Source organism: Humulus lupulus, chromosome 6 (assembly GCF_963169125.1).
Source record: "Humulus lupulus chromosome 6, drHumLupu1.1, whole genome shotgun sequence".
Lineage (NCBI taxonomy): Eukaryota > Viridiplantae > Streptophyta > Magnoliopsida > Rosales > Cannabaceae > Humulus > Humulus lupulus.
The window spans coordinates 106,544,549-106,551,657 of NC_084798.1; the positions used below are offsets into that span (position 1 = coordinate 106,544,549).

A 7,109-nucleotide genomic window follows, 5' to 3' on the forward strand; every position below is an offset into this window, starting at 1 on the left:
ATGCTATAGCATTCTCTAGCAGTGAGTTGATCTCCTTTATAGTACATATAACTAAGGCCGAGGGGAACTACATCGCTAGATGTCTGATTGAGGTGATAGCCTCAAAATTAATTAGTGTGGGTCGTCCCAAAATTGTGTTGTATTCTACTAGACAATCGATTATCACGAACTCGAGCATTTTATCAATAGTTCTGGTATTATCCCCTAGCATAACTACTAGTACGATCATCCCTATGGATGTTGTTCCTTCTCCTAAGACTTTGTATACGATCATCGAGGTCACCTTAAGATCAGTTACAGACAACCCCATTTTTTCTATAGTGGACCTGAATAGCACGTTTACCGAGCTCCCATTATCAACCAATATCCTCCATACTCTTCGATTGGTGAGTTGAACGGTTATCATCAGTTAATCATTATGCGAGAATTGAACGTGGCTAGGGTCATCTTCTATGAAAATGATTGGTTGTTTCTCCAACCACTGTTGTTTTGATAACCTTTGCTCCAGAATAAATTCAGTACCATTGTGGGTTTTAGATGTTGTATGTACCTTTTCTTGGCCCCATTACTCGTGGCCACCAAACGGGGTACTCCAACGGTAGTGGTTATATCCCCTCCCTCTATTGGAGGGGGGACGATTTGGCTCCCCTGATGTAGTTGAGCCCGAGGTTGACTAATTGGATATCCTGAAACTGGATGAATATTTTGTCTGGCTGGTTGATTGACATACTAGGCTAACGATCTAGCCTAGATGAGTCTCGATCTCGTCCTTTCGCTGACAACAATCATCAGTATTATGGCCGATGTTGTTGTGATATCGACAGAATTTGGCCAAGTCTCTCTTCGCCCACTGGTGCCTTAAGGGCTCCAGTTTTTTCCATGGAAGGCGATTAGAGTTTGCCAGGAAAATATGCTCTCGCATATCTATCAAGTTGATGTAGGCACTACAAGAAAAAATGCTTTTAATAAGACCAAAAATATGTTATCAAAACATACCATAACACTTTTTGATGTGTTAAGACCGACTATGTTGTCGTAGGTCAGGGTACTTTACATAACACTTTATCATTGTTATACAGATGTGTTATTATACTGTCAACAATAACACACTTTCTGTGTTATTTTAATAAATAGATAAGTGTTTAATTATATTATTTATAGTCGATTATATAACACACTTCAATACTTATAAATTTGTGTTATAGTACACTTTAGTATAACATATTTTTTGTGTTATATAATGAAGTTTGCATAACAAAATTCTTTACTTATAAAAAGTGTTATTGTAATAGATATTATAACACATTTTTCATATTATTTTAATATTTAGATAAGTTTAATTTCTCATTATATATTCATTTATATAACACTAATTTATTCTATTATATTTTTATTTTTTATTTATATAATTAAAATTAGCTTTCTAATATATACTAGCATCATGAAATGAACTTGATTTTCAAATAACAAAAAGTAAAAACATTCAACATTGTATTAACAATCCACAAATTAGTTTAAAACATTCAACACTATCATCAACAACAAAATTCTCTTTAAGTATTCAAGTAGTCTTAAATATTCAACATATTGAAAAGTTACTTCTTTCAGCACAAAATATTCTACAGTTGCCCACACAAAGCCTTCAAAATTAAGTATCCTTTTCTATTTCACTTGTCATATCTGCAAATTAAACAAAGAAATATTTTATTATTATTATCTAGCATCACAAATTACTTCAAGAAAAATGCTATGAAAATTATTTCCAAGAGAGGACACCAGCATATATCATATCATCACATCTAACCATATTACTTATTTAAGAAAAGAAAAAACAACTTTCTTCAATTAAGGTGTCTGTCAATTTAGTATATATCCTTGTTAACACTTGACCAGGAAGAAACTTGAGCCAAAGAACCTTTCCAATTTAATGCATTTAAGCTAAATAGATTTTTCATGGTATTACTCCCATCAACTAAAGGGAATAGATTTAATGCATCTCTAGACAAGACAGGTTCTGTTATCTAAGCTTCTAAACATTATCATGGAAGATGGATCTCAAGTAATAAATTCAATGGCCAACAATAATTGGAAAGCTTAAATGTGTTCCTAATTCTTACACAGGTTTGCATAATCATAAAGAACACCCCCCTTTCACAATGACAGACCATTAATAATGTTATAAGGTCAAAATTACCTTCATGAGTGAACTCAATGAAGACAAATCGAAGTACTGAGTTTGGATCACCACAAATTCGACAATCAACAACCTTCACAATGGAAATAAAAGCAGATAAGAAAAAATGTTCCAAATCCAAATTAAAATCACACTGTCACAGAGCTTCTACTATGACATTCATCATTTTTTTTCAGCAATTAAAGGGGAAAGAACAATCAGAGAGTAACAGAAACAGTGAAAACACTGAATTGTAAACAGTGAAAACACATAATTATATTAATTTGGTTAGTTTTTCAATATTTTTCAGCAACTAAACAGTTGTTAAAACCAAAATACTCCGAGAAGGTAAAGAGAAGAAGAAAGTACCTGCTGTTTCCGAGACTCTTCGTCCAGTGCTTTCTTTTGTTGTTCCTATTCTTCTTCTTCCATCTTCTTCCTTTTCATCTCCTTGGCCTCGAGCCAGTCCTTCTCCATGCTTTACTTCTTACCATTTTTTCTTCCCCTTCCACCTACATATCATTATAGGCCCCAGATACATGTTGGTTTATAATAGCGCATGCAATGCCTTCCTTTTGTATCTGTAAATTCAAATGGAGATTGGTATATATACGTATGTTTTTTTTTATATGGACAAGTGTAAATGAATGAAAAAGCAGAGTTCCAAGATTTTATGATTATGGTGTCTCAAAAGCAGTCCCTCATTGTCTACTCAAGTGATTGTGGTGAGAAAACTGAACCAAAATCAATACACAAACACTTGGCAAACATACCAGTGAGCAACAGATGAATAAGCTAGAAAACACCAGGTAAAAACCAGTAGAAAAATAAGAAAGTCACACTTGGAATTATATTGGTTCAAACCACAATGTATCACTCTACGTCTAGTTCATTAGCTCGAGCAAATCCATTATAGATGATAAAGATTACAGCCAAATATAGAGTTACAGCAACTAAAAGTGAGCAAAAATGCACACACACACACACGTAAAGAAGAAAGACAAAGTGTTGATTTTCTCTCTTTTACAACCTTTTACTTTTCATGCTCTCTCTCTCTCTCTCTCTCTCTCTCTCTCTCTCTCTCTTTCTCTAATTAATCCTCCAGAAAGATAACAGAATCCATACTAGGAAATAATCTCCTAGGATCTTACACCTCATTAAAAGTCATTAAATGAAACAAAAATGAAAATTACAGCTGCAGTAATTGCAGACCAGTGATTCGTCATCAGAATCACCTGTCTCAATACTGGGAAACTTTCATTCTACCTCAAGTTGAGTCACTCATCCACAAAAATGATATGCACGAAGTACTGCATCATGAAGATTCATTCCATTAAACCTATAATTATGATGTTGTGGCTAATTTTGTGCATGTCAAATGCAAAACAGATAACCAAATTTGACATATAATATAGAATCATTTAAATCTCTTGTGAAAATTTGTCCTTACAAAAACCAAACCCTAAAAGACTCAATTTCATGTACTCAACTACATGCCCAAAGCTTATTTTCTTAGTTTATATAAACTCACACAAAAAGCATATATATATAATTCAAATACATGGCAAAGAAATTAACAAAAATAAGATAAAGAGTACTTATGATTAGCCTAATCCACTGCAAGCACAAAAGGAAAAATTTTGAACTTAAAATAAAAAAAACTCATGAACCATAATGTTGGGCAATCTTCATAGCTGGAGGCATATGAGTGAAAGAGAGAAGAATTTTTTTAACAAAAATAATAAAAACCAATCAGAGGCACAAATTAATCCAAACATATAAAACATTTCCATACTTAATAAAACAGAGACAAAGATAAATGAAACCCCAAAAGGAATCTCATTATACTTGCACATTGCACATCAAAGATTAGTTAAGCACTTGTCCTCTTGATCATTACTTGCATACTATACAGGAAGGAAGTTATACATATCTGAGATTTTGCATTATGCATAATGTGTACCAGTAGGCTTGCAAGTTTTTAAAGTGTGTATGCATATGTATAGATAATTTTTATAAGATATGAAAGTTCCTGAAGTAAATTGACAGGGAAATTTACACATAATCACACCAAGCCAACACACTTTTATCTTAACTATTTTAACAGACTTCAAATGTAACATTAAAATAAAATAGCAAGTGCATCAGATGAGGTCTGGACTTAACAGAGCAGCAATGTGTACTACTACAATTAATTTTCTTAAAGAAAGGTGCTGCTGTAGAAAGTAGACAGTTACCAATTCATCATTTGGAATAGCATCCTTCAGAAGACGAGGATCATCAAGTACATCATGACTGCTCTTGATTTTTTTCTTTACAGCTGTTAATTCCTTCTCCTCTTCTTCAGCTTCTTCTCCAAATGAAAGTAAATTCAACTTTCTGAATTGTACACATACAGACCACAGTTAGCCAAATATTTTGCACCAGACACAAACAAACAGGCAGTTTGCAACTTAATGATTTGCAGACACAAACAGACAGGCAGCTAATTCTTATAAAACTTATTGCTTTCTCAACTTCCTTAGAAAATACCTAATCAAAAATCAATCAACAGAAACAAAAACAAAAAAAATCGATAACCCAAATTAAAAAAAACATGTCTAGAATCCCCTAAATCCAATAACAAATCTAAAAGCTCTAAAAATCACAATCAAAACCTTGGCTTACCAGAATTTGGACTTGGCGCCGACCTCATTGGTGGCGCAAAGCTTCATCAGACTCAGTAGGGAGAGTCGTTTCCACAACCTGGTACTAGTGGAACTGCAACAAAGAACCATTAATAAGAAAAAAAACACACACACACAGAAAGTTATCACTTTTCTCTAAAATGAATTATATACATATATATATCTCACAAAGATAAATGAAGGCACGAGTGCTCTTGCCATCGACGCCATTCATCGTGGTGGGGAGGCTCTCCGTTCATCGTGGATGGCGAATTAAGGTCAAGTGTAATCAAAGGTGAGTATGTTTTAATGATCTTTTGCGTCTTTCTAGGGAATATTATAATGATCAAGTGTAATCAAAGGTGAGTACAAAAAGTATCCTCAGCAGTCAACACTTAATGATCCTTTGGAAAATTTCAAAATTTTAGTTACTAATAGTTATCTTAGCTGCTCTAATAGCTCAGGTCATTTTTGTGTTATAAAGAACTATGTAAAAGCAACTGAAGATAAAACTCCAGGGAACTACAAATGTCAAGTGCGTTTGGGTGTTATAAAAGAGCTATATAAAGAAAATCTGGAAGATAATAAAACCCCAGGAAACTGCAAATGTCAATTGCAGGATATTAACTTGCCAAAGGCTGATTACTTTTTTCTTATACAAGCAAGAATGGTGATGCAAAAGTTAACAGGCTAAAAGGACAGGGTTCTGTCCCATATAGCAGTTATTTCCAGGACAAAGAACAAGAACTATCTGACCAAACACTTTTTGACAACATATTAAAACAGAGATTATAGGTAGGTACAAACTCAAATTTTTAAGGTTTCAAAAATGGTCAATAAAGCATAAATTTTTCTTCCTCAAAGGAACTCTCAGACCACCAGTGAAAGCATCCCTAATAGGTACAGGAATTTGATGTATTGTGTTTACTGCCTGACCAAGTGCACCTTTAAGTTGTTCTGGCACCGTTTCTTCAATAACCTTTGGTGTCTCAAAAATCCCTCCTGTGTATTCCTCTCTCATTCGAAGTGGTCCTTCAACAGTCAATTTTTTTGACAGAGTAAACTTGGTTTCTATCTGCATTCAAACAAACATAATAAATACCCTTTAAAAAGAAAGATATCTGCAGCTATGTGCTAATGAAGTTATCAAAGCATACAAATCAAATCAGCATTAAAAAAAAACATGCAAACAGATTTATTTCAAATTTGTACTAAATTTTTGGCTTCTTAGAATAAGAAGTAAAAGTTAATTTTGTAAAATCATCTGAAACCATACGGTCAATCAAATTAAGTTGGAAGCATTGGGAGAAAAGGAGCCAAATTTGTAAACACATACTATGAAATCCCATTTGTTAAGTAAATTCACATCATTAAAGAGTAGAATGCCAAGTTCAAAACTCTCATGTTTGCCGTAACTCTTGCATATCCATCCTTGATCACCATATCCATTTTCGACAAGTTAGCCAAATTTGAGGGAAATCTCCTGCAAATAGTTCAGGGGTTACAATAAACATTAAACACGATCTGCTGTTATCCAACTCAATCCAATTTCACACTAACCACATATTTTTGGACAACTACAAACCATATTTCTCAAAGTTGAGTAACACATTGGAGCATTGAAAACTCACTCGGATATGAATTTGGCAGCAAATAAACCTGGGCTTCCAGACCCAAACCACTCGAAACTCCACCAACCCTCCAAGAATGGCGACTTGATTTGCTTAAACAAGTAAAAATCCCATAAAAATTGAAGCTTGGAAAAAATCCTCAGCTCAAATGAGCGCTTACGTCGTTGGACGAGGCATCGGATTAAGCCGCTCAAGGCACGAGCTTCTTTGGTCGGTGACGGGAAACATGGGGAGGGAAGTTATGGTAGACGAGATGGAGGAAGACGACGAACAACAGGAATGGATTGTAGAGACTGCAAATAGCTGGTACAGACTGTGGTAGACCCACGAGTCGAGCCACGCCGTAGACCCACCGCCGCAATCACCGTCACACCCACGAGCGAGCCACGCTGTAGACCCACGAGTCGAGCCTCCCTATCACATGACCCAAGCCACAGGCCCCCATCACCTTGTTACACACCTGCAACAAACAGAGAGAAAGAAAGATTGAACGAGCGAGAGAGAGTTACTGAGTGTGAGAGAGAAACAGAGGAGGCGTGAAAAGTTATTAGGGATTCAACCTTAGAGATTGCTCTTGTCTTTCATTTGGCGCTTGTGTATTTCATTTACCGCCTCTTTCATTTCATTTAAGTAAAATGT

At 34.8% G+C, this 7,109-nt stretch overlaps 1 pseudogene; it reads right to left on the reverse strand.

The window, feature by feature from the left end:
* Positions 1 to 5,662: 5,662 nt before the first annotated feature.
* On the reverse strand, positions 5,663 to 6,698 carry LOC133785376 (probable plastid-lipid-associated protein 13, chloroplastic; annotated as a pseudogene).
* Between the last annotated feature and the right edge of the window lie 411 nt (positions 6,699 to 7,109).